The sequence below is a fragment of the Meriones unguiculatus genome, chromosome X, assembly GCF_030254825.1.
Source record: "Meriones unguiculatus strain TT.TT164.6M chromosome X, Bangor_MerUng_6.1, whole genome shotgun sequence".
Taxonomy (NCBI): domain Eukaryota; kingdom Metazoa; phylum Chordata; class Mammalia; order Rodentia; family Muridae; genus Meriones; species Meriones unguiculatus.
In genome coordinates, this window is record NC_083369.1 from 122,611,917 (window position 1) to 122,628,550 (window position 16,634).

A 16,634-nucleotide genomic window follows, 5' to 3' on the forward strand; every position below is an offset into this window, starting at 1 on the left:
TCCTAAATTTTGGATATCCTCAGATAACTGTCTGATATAAATCTTTGATTTAATTAAGGTCATATAATGTACTTAAGTGACTTGAATTCTTTAGTTTCTATTGTGACTTCTTTGACAGCTCAGTTCATCCAGAAAATGTCTCACATCTAATTTTTTTAATGTGTATTATGTAATCACTGGTTGGAAAAATAGTTAACATCAGATAAATTTGGTGAACACCGGTATACAAGTCTGTGCATTTTTTATTTTCTTTTGTAAATTATTGGAAGTGGGATATTAAAATGTCTAAATATTATGAATCATTCACCCATTACTCACGTCATTCTTTCAAGTTTTATTTCATGTTATCTATGGATCTACTGTACAGCACAAATATTATTAACATTATTATATCCTTCTAAGGATGTGGATCTCTTATCATATACGTGGTACCATAAAACATTTATTATCTTAAAAGTATTTTCTCTTATGTCAATATAGCAAATGTTATTCTTACATGGCTGATACGTACATGAAATAAATGGTTCATCACTCTACTCGCTTTCATACTATGAGTGTGTTTATCCCTGAAGCGTGTGTCTTTTTTATACAAGATATGTTTGGGGCTTACTTTTGCTAATCTAGTCTGATGATTTTGACCTTTTAGTGGGGTGTTTCTATCCCATAGATTTATTGACAGGGTTGAATTTGTGTCTGCCATTTTGTCACATGCTTTTCTTTTTCTCCTTGCTTTATGTGTATGTTGTTCCTTATTTGCCCTATGTAGGCTAAACCTATTTAACTGTAGAATTGTTATTCCTCTATTCCTTCACTTTTAACAAATTCTTTTCAATGTTTTCTTAATGCCCTTTCTAGTGTTTACAATACCGATTTTAACTTATCACAATCTGTTTCGACATCATAATCACAATTTGGTAGAATAGGAAACTTTACCCAAACATTCTTCCTTCGCCTCTCTCCTCCTTTGTGATCATACATCCAAGTTACAAGCACAATAATACAGTGACATATTTATGAGTTGTATAACCAGATGGCTCTATTAATTTTTCTTCTTTTATACTTTCATTGTTCTTCGAGATAGAAGTTCTCTACTCTATTTTCAAATTCATTGATTTCCTCATTTAAATCTTTTTAGTCCCTAGAATGAAGTTTTTATTTCTATCACTTTTTACTTTCCAGAATCAGAGGTAGATTTTTTCTTTTTGTATATGACATATATGTCATGTATAAGAGACTCTATTCTCTATGTCATTTCATCAATCTTTTAATTCTTTATGAGTGAATGTTTTCTTAGTTTTTAAAATATATTCATGATGGTTGCCTCAAAGAATTCTCTATTAAATTCAATATATGGAAATACTCAGGAAAAGTTACTGTTAACTGAATCTTCTCATCTCCCTGGGGGTAAGTCGCATCTTTTTTGTATGAATCTCATCTAATTTTTGCTGAGTATTATATTTTTCAAGTAATGTAGTACAGCACTTCTGGATCTTGACTCCTCTTCCAATGGAGGCCCTGCTTGGTTTGGTTTTGCTTGATCGGTTAGTAGCCAAACCAGAGCAACTACACTAAACCCTTAAGGATTATCACTAGCCCTCAAATTTCTTATATCTTATATCTATCTTATAAATTTCTTATGACATTAAACTTCTTGCTCTGCACAACAAAGGTAGAGTCACTGGAATTTCCACATGATCTTACTATCCAACTTCTGAATATACATCCAATGGGAATAAACATAACCTATCAAAGAAACTAATAAACCTCTATACTAATTCATAATACCTACTATGTGGAAATACTTGAGGTATCCACCAGATGGTGGGTAAGGAAAAGGTACATATACACAATGGATATTTGTTTTGCTGCAAAAATCCTGATATTTGTGGCAAGGTGGATGTGGCTGAAGGAAATTATGTTAAATAAAATTAGTCAAAGAAAGCCAAATGGGGAACATCCCTTTAGTATGTGTGGAGCTTTAATGAGCAAGGTGATGTCACTTGGTGTGTTGCTGCATGCTTGTTCTGCCAGCAATAGCGAGAGAGCATCATAAGAATCACCAAAGATTTGAGGTCAGGTAATTGACACTGTAACTTCTAGATCAGCCAGGACTGTAGTATGAGAACCCACTTAAAAACAAACCCACAAAAGCTTCAACCAAGGTTCAACCACAGAAGTGCAGAATCTTGATTAGAAACTAGAAAGAGTAAGGAGCAGGGTGACAGAGGGATGTTGTATAAAAGACAGAAGAGAACAGTTAGGCAAGGTCATTAAGTTTAATTTCTTTTTTATTGATTACAGTTTATTTTCTTTGTATCCCAACTGTAGCCCCCTCCTTATTCTACTCCCAATCCCACCCTCACTGCCTCTTCTCCACCCATGATCCTCCTCCCCCATCCACTGATAGGGGAGATCCTCCTCCCCTTCCATCTGATCCTACTCTATCAAGTCTCATCAGGAATGACTGTATTGTCTTCCTTTGTGGCCTGGTAAGGCTGCTCCTCCCTCAGGGGGGAGGTGATCAAAGAGAAGGCCACTGAGTTCATGTCATAGACAGTCTCTCTTCCCATTACTAGGGAACCCACTTGGACACTGAGCTGCCATGGGCAACATCTGTACAGAGGTTCTAGGTGGTCTCCATGAATGGTCCTGGGTTGGAGTATCAGGCTCAGAAAAGATCCCTGTGCCCAGATTTTTTTTTTCTCTCCCTGTGGAGATTGTGTACCCTCCAGGTCTTTTCTATCTTCGCCTTCTTTTATGAGATTCCCTGTACTCTGCCATAAGTTTGGCTATGAGTCTCAGCATCTGCTTTGATACCATGCTGTATAGAATCGTTCAGTGGCCTATCTTACAGTGGTAGGCTCCTGCCTGTTCCCTGTTTTCTCCTTCTTCTGGTGTCCATTCCATTTGCCTGAGTGAGGATTGAACATCTTACCCAGGGTCCTCCTTCTTGCTTAGCTTCTTTAGATGTACAGATATTAGTATGTTTATCCTATCTTATACTTCTAATATCCACTTATAAGTGAGTACACATCATGTATGTCTTTCTGCTTCTGGGATACATCACTCAGGATGATCTCTTCAAGTTCCCACCATTTGCCTATGAATTTCATAATTTCCTTGTTTTTAATTTCTAAGAGGTATTCCATTGTGCATATATATCAGTTTCTGTATCCATTCCTGGGTTGGTCCATATTATGGCTATTACAAATAAAGTTGTTATGAACATGGTTTGAGCAAATGTCCTTGTTATATAGTTGAGCATTTTGGATATATGCCTAGGAGTGGCATAGCTGGATCTTCAGGAAGCACTATTTCTAATTGTCTGAGAAAGTGTTAGATTGATTTTCAGAGTGGTTGTACAAGTTTACGTTCTCATCAGCAGGGGAGGAACGTTCCCCTTTCTTCACAACCTCTCCAGCATGTGTTGTCACTTGAGTTTTTTATCTTAGCCATTCTGATGGGTGTAAAGTAAGATCTCAGGGTCTTTTTGATGTGCATTTCTCTGATGACTAAGGACTTTGAGCATTTCTTTAAGTGTTTCTCTGCCATTTTATATTCCCCTATTGAAAATTTGCTGTTTAGCTCTGTACCCCATTGTTTAATTGAATTATTGGATTTGTTGCTGTTTAACTTCTTGAGTTCTTTATATGTTCTACATATTAGCCCTCTGTCAGATATAGGGTAGATGAAGATCCTTTCTCAATCTGTAGGCTGCCGTTCTGTTTAGACCACAGTTGCCTTTGTTTTACATAAGCTTTTCAGTTTCATGAGGTCCTATTTATTGATTGTTGATCTTAGAGCCTGTGCTGTTGGTGTTCTGTACAGGAAGTTGTCTCCTGTGCCAATGAGTTCAAGGCTCTGCCCCACTGTTTCTTCTAACAGGTTTAGTGTGTCTTTGATCCACTTGGACTTTAGTTTTGCTCAGGGTGATAAGTATGGATCTATTTGCATTTTTCTACATGTAGATATCCAGTTAAATCAGCACCATTTACAGATTATATATTTTTTCCATTGTATGCTTTTGGCATCCTTGTCAAAGATCAGGTGTCCATAAATGAATGTTTTTGTTTTGTTTTGTTTTGTTTTGTTTTAGTCTTCTATTTGATTCCATTGATCCACCAACCTATTTCTATACCAGTACCAGGCAGTTTTTACTACTGTTGCAATATAGTACAGCTTGATATCTGGGATGAGATACCTCCAGAAGATCTTTTATTGTGCAGGATTGTTTTAGCAATTCTGGGTTTCTTGTTTTTCCATATGAAGCTGAGCATTTTTCTTTCAAGGTTTGTAAAGAATCGTAAATAATTTGATGGGAATTGCATTGAATCTGTAGATTGCTTTTGGTAAGATGGCCATTTTTACTATGTTAATCCTGCCAAACCACGAGCATGGGACATCTTTCCATCTTCTGATATCTTCTTCTAATTCTTTCTTCAGAGACTTGAATTTTTTTTTTTTTTTTTCGTATAAGTATTTGACTTGCTTGGTCAGAGTCCCACAAAGGTACATTATGTCCTTTGTGGCTTTTGTGTTGTTTCCCTAATTTCTTTCTCAATCAGTTGTCTTCTGTATACAGAAGGGTTACTGATTTTTTTAATTAATTTTTTTTTATCAACCACTTTGCTGAAGGTGTTTATCAGATGTAAGAGTTCCCTGGTAGGATTTTTGGGGTCATTCATGTATACTATCATATCATCTGCAAATGGTGATACTTTGACTTCTTCCTTTCTGATTTGTATCACTTTGATCGCCTTTGGTTGTCTTATTGCTCTAGGAAGAACTTCAAGATCTGTGTTGAAGAGATATGAGAGAGTGGGCAGCCTTGCCTTGTCCATGATTTCAACAGGAGTGATTTAAGTTTCTCTCCATTTAGTTTGATGTTGAGTATAGGCTTGTTGTATGTTGTCTTTACTATGTTTAGGTATGTGTCTTTTATCCATGATCTCTCCAAGACTTTAAACATGAATGGATGTTAGATTTTTATCAATTTTTTTTGGCATCTAAGGAGATTATTATGTGTTTTTTTTTTCTTTCAGTTTTTTTTATGTGGTGGATTACATTGATGGACTTCTGTGTAATGAACCACCCCTGTACACCAGGGATGAAGCCTACTTGTCATAGTAGTTGATATCTTTGATGTTTTCTTCTATTTGATTTGTATTTTGTTGAGTATTATTGTAATTGTTGCATCAATGATCATAAGGGAGATTGATCTGAAATCTGTTTCGTTGTTGGGCCATTGTGAGGTTTAGGTACCAAGGTGATTGCGGCGTCATAGAGTAAGTTTGGTAATGTCCCTACTGTTTCTATTTTGTGGAATAATTTGAAAGGTATTGGTGTTAGGTCTTCTTTAAAGGTGTGGTAAAATTCTGCTCTGAAATCATCTGGCCCTGGGCTTTTTTTTGGTTGGGAGACTTTTGATGATAGCTTCTATTTCCATAGGAGGTATAGGACCATTTAAGTGAATTACCTGATCTTGATTCAGCTTTGGTAAGTGGAATCGATCAAGAAAAGTGTCATTTCATTAAGATTTTCAAATTTTGTGGCATATAGACTTTTGAAGTAAGACCTAATGATTATTTGGATTTTCTCAGTGTCTGTTGTTATGTGCCCCTTTTCATTTCTGATTTTGGATAGTTTCTGTCTGCCTTTTGGTTAGTTTGGCTAAGGGTTTGTCTATCTTGTTGATTTTCTCAATGAACCAGCTCTTGGTTTCATTGATTCTTTGAATTGTTTTGTTTGTTTCTAATTTATTGATTTCAGTCCTAAATTTGATTATTCCCAGCTGTCTACTCAGCTTGGGTGTGTCTGCTTCTTTTTTTTCCCAGGACTTTCAGGTGAGCCATTAAGTTGCTTGAATGAGATGTTTTTTAATTTCTTCTTGAAGGCACTTAGTGCTATGAACTTTCCTCTTAGCACTGCTTTCATTGTGTCCCATAAGTTTGGGTATGTTGTGCCTTCATTTTCATTGTATTCTAGGAAGACTTTAATTTCTTTCTTCATTTCTTCCCTGACCCAGCTGTCATTGAGTAGCAAGTTGTTCAGTTTCCATGTGTGTGTAGACTTTTTGCTATTTCTGTTGTTGCTGAGGTCCAGCTTTACTCCATAGAGATTCGATAGATTACAAGGGATTATTTCAATCTTCTTGTATCTATTGAGGCTTGTTTTGTGAAGAACTATACGGTCTATTTTGGAGAAGGTTCCATGAGGTGCTGAGAAGAAGGTAAATTCTTATATGTTTGGTTGTAAGGTTCTGTAAATGTCTGTTAGGTCCATTTGATTCATGACCTCTGCTAGAGACATTATTTCTTTGTTTAATTTCTGTTTTGTTAACCTGTCCTTTGTTGAAAGTGGGGTATTGAAGTCTCCCACTCTTAATGTGTGGGGATCTATGTGTGGTTTAAGTTTTATTAATGTTTCTTTTACAAATGTGGGTGCCCTTGTATTTGGGGCATAGATGTTCAGCATTTTGATGTCTTCTAGGTAGAATTTTCCTTTGATGAGCATGAAGTGTCCTTCCCCATCTCTTCTGATTAATTTTGATTGAAAGTCTATTTTATTAGAAATTAGAATGGCTACTCCTGCTTGCTTCTTGGGTCCATTTGTTTGGAAAACCATCTTCCAGCCCTTTACTCTCAGGTAATGTCTATTTTTGTGACTTTGATGTGTTTCTTGCATGCAAAAGATTTTTGGGTCTTGTTAATTTCTGTCATTTATTGGAGAATTGAGTGCATTGATGATTAGAGAGATTAATTACCAGTCGCTGTTAGGTCCTTTGATTTTGATGTTGGCTGTGATAGTGTGTTTGTGTGCTTGGCTACTTTTAGTTTTGTTTTAGTGAATTTATTTATTTCCTGTGTTTTCCTGAGAGTGGTTAGGTTTCTTGGGTTGTATTTTTCCTTCTATTATCTTCTGTATTGCTGGATTTGTGGGTAGTAGTGTTGAAATTTGTTTTTGTCATTGAATATTTTTTCTCCATCTATGATGACTGAGAGTTTTGCTGTGTGTAGTAGCCTGGGCTGACATCTGTGTTCTCTTAGGATCTGCATGATACCTGTTCAGGCCCTTCTGGCTTTCATAGTCTCTGTTGAGAAGTCAGGTGTGATTCTGATGGGTTTGCTATTGTATGTTACTGGGCCTCTTTCCCTTGCAGCTTTTAGTATTTTTTCTTTGTTCTGTATACTTACTGTTTCGATTATTATGTGGAGGGAAGATTTTCTTTTCTGGTGTAATTTATTAGGTGTTCTGTAGGCCTCTTGTGTGCTCATATGCTTCTCCTTTAAATTGGGGATATTTTCTTCTATGATTTTTTTGAAAATATTTTCTGGGCCTTGAAGACGGGAATCTTCTCTTTCCTCTATTCCTATTTTTCTTAAGTTTTGTATTTTCATGTTGTCTTGGATTTCTTGGATGGTTTGTGTCAGGAATTTTTTAGTTTTATCATTTTCTTTGATAGATACATCTATTTCTTCCACTGTATCTTCCACATCTGAGATTCTTTCTTCCATCTCTTGTAATCTGTTGGTTATTCTTACTTCTGTAGTTCTGATTTCCTCTCCATGATTTCCTTCATTTGTGTTTCTTTACATTTTCCAATTCTATTTTCACATCTTGAACAGTTTTGATTTTCTTCACCTGTCTGACTGTATTTTTCTGTTTTTCCTCCAATTCCTTCAACTGTTTGTTTGAACATTCCTCTGTTTCTTTTATTTCTTTTAGTCATTTAATCATTTCCTCTCTGAAGACCACAAATTGGTTGCATCTTCCTGTACTTCTTTATGGATGTCCATAATCTGTTTCACTTTATCTTCCTCTATTTCTTTACACATTTTATTTGTTTCCTCCATTATCCTCTTCATAAGCATAGATGTAAGGTCATCTTCTTGAATTTCACCTATGTTGGGGTGTCCAGGGCTAGTTGCCCCTGGATAATTGGGTTTGGGAGATGCCATATTGCTTTACCTGTTGTTGGTTGTGCTTTTTCACTGGCCTCTACCCATCTGGCTGTCTCAGGTGGTGGCTATTAGTTTCTGGTGCCTGCTGGAGTCCTAGGGTGAGTAGAATCCCCTTGACAGGATTCTGAAGAAGGCCTCTTCTGCTCTTTGGGTATGGTCACAGAATGGGTGGTCCTTCTCAGGAATTGCCACAGCTCACCTCAGGCATATAGACCTGAGTTTTAACTGTGGTCTCTGTTAGTCAGGCTGGCTCTCCTCTCACCCAGAGAAGTCTTGGAGACAGCTGCCCTGCTGCTGGGTTTCTTGCTCTGATTTTACTGAGATGCTGCTGTTCTTACAGGTTTTTTTGTTTTGTTTTGTTTTGTTTTGTTTTGGCATAACCCTCTTGAAGAACCTGGGAGCCCTGTGGCTTGGTCAGTTTAGTTAGGGATAACTGGTTGCACCTTTTAGCAATATCTGGGGGCTAATCCAGTGGTTCTCAGGCTTTTGTAGGTCTGAGGTTGGAGCTCTGTCCCCCAGTATTCAAGCAGTAATGAGTGGCAGGTGAGTGCAGCACTCATGCATATAGCAGGAGGCTAGAGCCTGGAGCCTGCAGGAACCCAGAAACTTTTCTGGAGCTGGGTGTCCTAATGTCTGACCTGATTTTTCCCTCACCATTGGTTTTCCTCCATCCAGGGAGACCCAGTTTGAGGTGTTTTTTTGAGTCTGGGATGGTGAGTAGAACATGCAGGTGAGTGTCTCTGCACTCATGACTAGGCACCTGCAGGGACCAGGGAACTTTTTTGGTTACTGTTTTTGGGGTGTTGTCTGAGTGCCCTGAGGTCAGACCTGATATTTCCTTCACTGTGGGGTTTCCTCCTGACTGGGAAACCCAGTCTCTAGTGCCCTGGGTCCCACAGTTCTGTCTGGGACCTTGATTCAGGCGGACAGTCAGGTCTCTGGGCTGGTGGTTGAGAGCCCACTGGACACCAGGACCTTTTCCAGGGATTGTCTGGGTGACCTGAGTTTGATCCCCAATATTTCTTTCACCGTGGGGTTTTTTCGATGGGAAACCTCAGTCTCTGGTGTTGTGGTGCCCACAGTTCAGTCTGAGATGCTGATTAGAACACACAGGAGTGTAGCTCTGGGCTGGCGACCAAGCACCTGCTGGGACCTGGGAACTCTTCTGGGGTTTAGCTGGGTGACAATGAGCCTGACTGCTTCTCACACCTTGGAGTTTCTTCTCACCTGGGAAATACAGAGTTCGGTCTGCTGTTCGCTGTGCAGTCACTGCTGTCCTGCTCTTTAGACACAGTGTGCTCCGGGTGCCACAATCTTGGATCCTCCAAGTTTTAGTGTAATGTTGTTTTCTGCTCACATTAACTTTTCACCTGAGAAATTCTTATGTAACCCCAGGCATAAAAAATAAGTATGCAACTCAAACAGCTGTTGATTGATAATAAACTGTAAAGACATTTATTTTTTTATATTTTTTATTTATTTTATTTATTTTTTATTTTTTATTATTAATTACACTCTATTCACTTTGTACCCCCATAAGCCCTTCCCTCCTCCCCTCCCGATCCCATCCTCCCTCCCCCTTTTTCACGCATGCCCCTCCCCAAGTCCACTGATAGGGGAGGTCCTCTTCTCATTCCTTCTGATCTTAGTCTATCAGTTCTCATCAGGAATGGCTGCATTGTCATCTTCTGTGGCCTGGTAAGGCTGCTCCCCCCTCAAGGGGAGGTGATCAAAGAGCAGGCCAATCAGATTATGTCAGAGACAGTCCCTCTTCCCTTTACTATGTAACCCACTTGGACACTGAACAAGACATTTATTTTAAAGCAATTCATTCTTACTTTCTTAGCCACTATTACAGCTGTGAGCAAATAACTGTCAAGGCTAACTTGAGTAAGGGCTTATTTTAGTTCCTGGTTTGAGGACCCACAGTCCATTATTGTGTGTGTATGTGGGGGGGGGGGGTGGAGGGGGTGGCGCGACTGCTCAAATTTTCATCCCCACTCGGGAAACAGACAAAACAATCCTTTTTTATTTAGTCTGAGATCCCAGTTTGGAGTGTGTGTTCCTTCCTCATTAAAAATGCTCTGGAAACATACTCACAGATACACCAAGAAACATACCACCTAAGTAATTCTATACCCAACCAAGCTGAGGGTAAAAATTAACCTCACATACATACAGTTTTTAATATTTTTTAAACATGACAAGATGGAGCTGGTTTCTGCCTTCCACCTTCCCGATGGTGAGTGCTCTCTGTCACGAACAACTCCACATTTGGCTAAGGCCGCGGATCTGGCTTGCTTCCATGTATGTGGACCTATCTGCATTGCCCACGTGGCACGCTGGGGTTGGCTACCCAGAGGCTATTTAAGCTGTGGGCTGGCTTTCCCCAGGGTCAGATGATTGTTCAAGGTTCCTGAATAAACTGCATTGAAAAAAAAAAACATGACAGCAAGTTTACCTGCTAATAAGATGCATGTACTTGCTCAATTTTCTGTAGAGAACTATTGGATGATAAGTGATACTGCAGGCTGTAGAGCATATTCAATATTTTTCAGGTTTGATTGGTATTTTGATTTTATAATCAGCAAGGCTGAGAATGCTGCTTTGCTTAAATATATATTAAAATTTTGAAGAAGCATGTTCATGACCATTTCAAACACTGTTTGAAATTCTGTTTTAACCCCAAGCCAAAATTCAATTAATTTTTTGGAATTCAAGTCAGCAAACAAAATAGCAATTTTAAAATAAACACTCCAATATAATATTCTAATATAATATAATAATCCAAATATATGTGAATTTGATACTTACAGACTGACTAATGATAAGATGAAAGTATTAAAGTTTGTTTTCTGTAATTAAATCATTACGAGAAAAATTAAACAATAAGAGTAGAAACTTTATGTGTATAATAACATAAAAACAATACAATTGGATCAGTGAGATGGATCAGTGATCAGAAGTCCTTTTTTGCACAAACCTGAGCATCAATCCCTGGAACTCTCATAAATTTAGAAGAGAAAATGAACACTGCAAAATTGATTGTCCTCTATACTGACCTCTATACTGATATCACAAGCATGTGGGCCACACCAATATCACAACATATGATCCATACACATACATTATGTACAAACACACACTATTAACAAATTTAAAATATGTTTAGAAAAAAACACCACAGAGTCAACAAGGTGGCTCAGCAGGTAAAGGCTCTTGCTCACAACTTGAATTTGATTCTGAAGACCCACAAGGAAAGAGAAAATAGACTCTCACAAGTTGTCCTTTTACCTCCACATGTGTGCCATGGCACATATATGCCCTCTCCCATTAATAAATAATAGTAATTTTAAACACCACAAAGCATGATATGCAGTAGTCTGAGCTGAAGTGTTTCATGGTCGTTTAGCACTGTGCAAAATACAGATGTGTTCAGAACCAAGGTACAGTGGTGCAATAGAACATGAGTGCTAAATTTTCCACAACTTCAAAATTTAGTTATGTAACTCTTTGTAGTATCATGAGACACACTTTTAGAACCTGTGTTCTATAGCACAGCAGGATGAATATTTCACAATGAAACATTACATAGTTTATGAAAAACTAGATGGACCCAGTTTGAAAGTTCCTGACACAAAGGTAATAGGACCATGGGAAGCAGTATATAATATATATATATATATATATATATATATATATATATATATATATATAATGAAACACTACAGTGTATATTACACATAATATGTATAACTATTAAATTAATTAAAATATTTTGTGTAAAAATACCTTAATGTTTAGAAAGCATAGGGTTTGGGATATGGCTCTGTGGCAGAACATCTGAATAAGGTGTTCAAGGACCTAGGTTCCATGTTTGGTACCAGAAAGTAATAATAAATTAAGTCAAATCTAATCTACTAGAAATGAGCAGAAGAAAAACTGAAGCTCACATCATTCGTGCTCTCTGATTATTTCCCAAACTCTACAGACATGGCAGAGTTCCATGAATGGAATTCAGTTTGGAAGGATGCACACACATGACCTTCCTGAAGAAGTAAAGAGACTGAAGGAGCCCAGGCCATTGGTATCCACACTAAAACAGCATATATAGTACACATAAAACATATGAATGTGGAGCACGTCTCGCCCCTGGGGGCAATGGTCTCCTGAACCTACTCAGACCTCGGACACCACCACTGCTAGTTCTAGACCTGATGCAGGATGTTCCAACGAGGGGGTTAAGGCTTCTCATAATATTTCCTATAAGCCCACACCTGTTTGTCTATATCCCCCATTTTTATTCATTATTAGCCAGATAGAGCCAAGTAATTGTGGTGATGATACTTGCTTTTTTGCCCAATGCTGGAATGCTAGTAAATTTAGGTATGCCCTGGTTACTCGCATGCCTCACTGGGTGCCTGTGCCCATTGATGCCCCTCACGCTATGACTCTCTTCAGACAGAAAGGGGATCTTGGAACTACAGCCGCCACTGTTACTACCATCTCATTGGTGGCTGTTGGAGCTACCACCGGGGCATTAGCCATGAGTCATACTGTGCAGACTGCTCAGACCCTGAATAATCTTTTAGCCAGTGTAGCTCATACCTTAGTTGTACATAAAGGAATTAATGCTCAACTAAAAGGAGGCTTGATGGTGTTCAATCAGAGGATTGACCTCTTGCAGGAGCAAATTGATACCCTATGGCAAATCGCTCAACTTGGCTGTCAATGAAAGTATGCTGGACTTTGTGTCACTAGCATACAACATGAGAATTTTTCCTGTGCTGCAAATCTGTCTAAACAATTGTCGAGCTATATTTTAGGTAATTGGACTGGAGAATTCGATACTATGATGGAGCAGCTGAGAGTGGCCATTGTCACAGTAAATTCTACCAGAGTGGACGCAGGACTAGCCACAGGATTATCAACATGGATTGCTGCAGCCATGAATCATCTGAAGGAATGGGCGGGCATGGGAGCGTTAGCAGGCCTTCTGGTGTTGGTCACCTTGGTTTGCCTGTGGTATATATGCAAGATTAGAGTCTCACAACAGCATAATGCAGCCATGACCATTCAGGCCTTTACAGCCATTGAAGCAGGACAGTCTCCCCAAGCATGGTTGGCTACCATAAAAAGCTAAAATGTTATGCTCAGGATGCGAGGCTAAGCACTGCACTCAGGGTCAGCCGCTTTGGACCCAGAGAACAGCAAGTCTGATTGCATGCGGGTTGATGCCCCAGGTCCCACCTCTGAGAAAAAGGTATCGGACGGGTCTGATGTTCTTTGGGTGGATGACACCTAAATGAACATCGGTACAAAGTCCCAATTTATTTCTAATATCAAAGATCAGACCTCTACTCTTGCCTGATGCGTCTAAAACAAAAAGGGGGAACTGTAGAGAGCTGCGGAATGCTATGCCTTAAAGATGGAGCTGGTTTCCGCCTTCCACCTTCCCGATGGTGAGTGCTCTCTGTCACGAACAATTCCACATTTGGCTAAGGCTGAGGATGTGGCTTGCTTCCACGTATGTGGACCTATCTGCATTGCCCACGTGGCATGCCTGGGGTGGCTACCCAGAGGCTATTTAAGCTGTGGGCTGGCTTTCCCCAGGGTCAGATGATTGTTCAAGGTTCCTGAATAAACTGCATTGAAAAAAAAAAGAAAAAGTTTGAACAATAAAATCTATTAAAGCAGGAAAACAAAAAACAAAAAAACAAAAAAAAAACATATGAATGTGGATAACGATTTTTAATGTATACGTTTTAAAGTGTGTTGATGCGGGAGGGCAGATCCCTTTCAATATAGGCTCTTAGTCTTGCTGATGAAAGAATTATAGAAAGACACAGTGAGTCAGCAAGCAGAAGTTTTATTTAAGTGAGAAAGTGAAAGCATTTATGCTAGAAAAAGTTGTGGGTAACCTCAGGAATGAGGAGCAGGATGGTGAAGTCTGGGATGTTTCTTTTATTTGTTATTTATACATTTATGGATGGGTTGGACACACTAAGTTTGTTAGTGTATGTGTATCAAATGACTAGTTAAACAATTCTATTGCCAAGAGTAAGGTAGTCATATACATGCAGAAAAGGCATTTGAGGTCTTAAGAATGCTCAGTTTAATGCATTTTGGCCATATAGTAGCTAATGTTGGTTGCTAGCTTGATACACTTTGGAAGAGAACTACAGTTGATAAAGTGACTCCACCAGATTAGCCTTCACGCATGTCCATGAGACGTCTTCTCGATTGCTAATTGGTATAAGAGAGCCCAAACGGTGATGATCAGTGCCAACCCTAGGTAGGCTTGTCTGGGCTCTATAAGAAACAAAGTTGAGTGTGAACCTGAGAGCAAGCCAGTAAACCAATTTTGTCTGTGGTTACTGCTTCAGGTTCTGCTGCTGAGTTCCTGTTTTGGCATCTCTCAAAGGTGGACTGTGAGTTGCAAGCTGAAATAAATACATTTCTTCCAAGTAGCTTTGGTCATAGTGTTCATCACTGAGCTCACAATGATTTTAAAGAGATAGTCCAGGATCCTGGAGAGCATGATAATCCCTCTTTTTGATTAAAAGAACTAGGAAATTGGTCTTTACTAAGAGAAAAATCAAAGAAAGGAGAGTTTAATGAGGATATTTGGCCATTGTCCATCATCCCTGCCTCCTTGGCCTAGCTATACTTTCTCCTGTGTTGTGGGCAGGGTGAATCTATGAATCAGTGGAGATTATCTCAGCTTTCTCAAATTAATTTCTAAATTCCTTCTTTACTTTTATTTTCTTGGTTTATTTTATTTTTCATGCTGGGCATAGACCCCAGGACTCAATTGTTATAGAAGTACTCTTAATGAACTACACCTGCACCCCTTCTTTGAGGGTTTTTGTTGTTACTGTCCAACTTCTGTTTTGCTTTGTTTTATTTTTTGAGACAGAGTCTCACTGTGTGGGCCTGACTGGCCTGGAATTTGCTTTATAGGTCAAGCTGCCCTCAAACTCAGAGACTAGATGATAGGTAGCTATCTAGCTAGCTAGCTAGATTTTATATAAATATTTATATATTTATATATATTTCACACACACACACGTATATATGTATATATATATATTCAAATATAACATATATTCTGAAGCAAGTCTTAGAGATATATATCTTCAAGGTGCTATATAAGCTAGACTGGCTTCAAATTAGTGAATTGCCTCTTCGTCCCAAGGTCTGTCATATACCACTGTGGTGGTTTAAATAAGGATGACCCCATGGGGTTGGATTATTTGAGCACCTGGTCTCCAGGTGATGGCCCTCTTTGGGGAGGTTGTGGAACTTTAAGGAGGAAGTGAATCAGCAGCAGCACAACTTGAGAGTTTAAAGACTCTACTCATATTTTGATTGCTTTCTCTGCTTTGTGCTTGTTATTCACATGTGAGCTCTTGGTTTCTTACTGCTGCCCCTGTGCCTATGACTTGCTGCTATATGTCTCTGCGATTATAGAATCTTATCCCTCTGGAAACATAAGACCAAATAAACAATTCCTTCTCTTAGTTACCTTGACAAAAATGTAACTAATAAAACCACCATGCCTAATCTAAAGTGAGTGTGCTTTGTGTAACCAGGGAAAAATCGTTTGGATGAGGCACATGAAATGAACAACAAAAAACATACTAAAAACATCTTTAAAGTCTTACTACTCTATCAAATATGTAAGTAAGCAGTAAGACTGGCTGCCTTCAAGAACATTAGCACCTTAATATGGAATCCTAAAATTAACAAATCTTAATCCCACAGGAATAAAGTGCTAATGGTGAGATGCCAAGAAGTGGCACAACTTTGGCCACAGTTCTTCACTTCAGTTGTTCAAATAGCATGGCAGATCACTCTTGGGGTATTAGTTTAAAAAAAAAATAAACAGTTTCGTGGTGCTTTGTTGTTTTGACTTCGTGTTTATTTTCAAATAATCATAAGCTCTATGTTGACAGACTAATTCTATTCTGTTTGCTAAGGTGGGACTCGACAGCCTCTCTCTCCTTTCTCCTCTTCTGGCTGCCTGCCCAGATTTTCCCTCTCCACCTCCCTGCATGTGGAGAGACTAAGTGAGGACAAACTGGCCAGGCTCATGTTTCCAAGAGTGAGCTCAAATTTGAATTTTTACTCTAAAGTAGAAAAAGTAAGTTTCCTTTAGAAGGGCTTCCTGTTTCAGATCACAGTTTATTCTCAAAACATTTCCAGTAAAAACCAAAGGGATAAAGTTGAGGTGGAAAAAGAGAGAAAGACATAATCTCTTTACTGATCATTTCAACTCCAGCCCCAAAAGAGCATGTGCCATATTTATTTTCTCAGCATTCACATATTCAGCAAACACTTCTTGAGTACCCTTCTGTATGAAACCATTACTGTGTATGTATTTGCACCAATCTTGATCAATCTTCTTAACAAACCTATCAGTGTGAATTACCTCCTTACTGTACCAGTTAGGAACCTCTGTCTCAGGGAACTAACATGACCAGTAGAGTTTTCAGTCACCAGAACTACTAATAGTGCCACCAGCTTTGCAGCTGCTTTTCTAGTGGTAGTTGTCATGGAGACCGTGCTTTGAGCTGTCAAAATATTAACAGAGGTATGCACTCTTGTTCATCAGAGGACAACATTTCATTGGTCTAAATTTACCAGCCTATTTATTTAATGACATAGAGT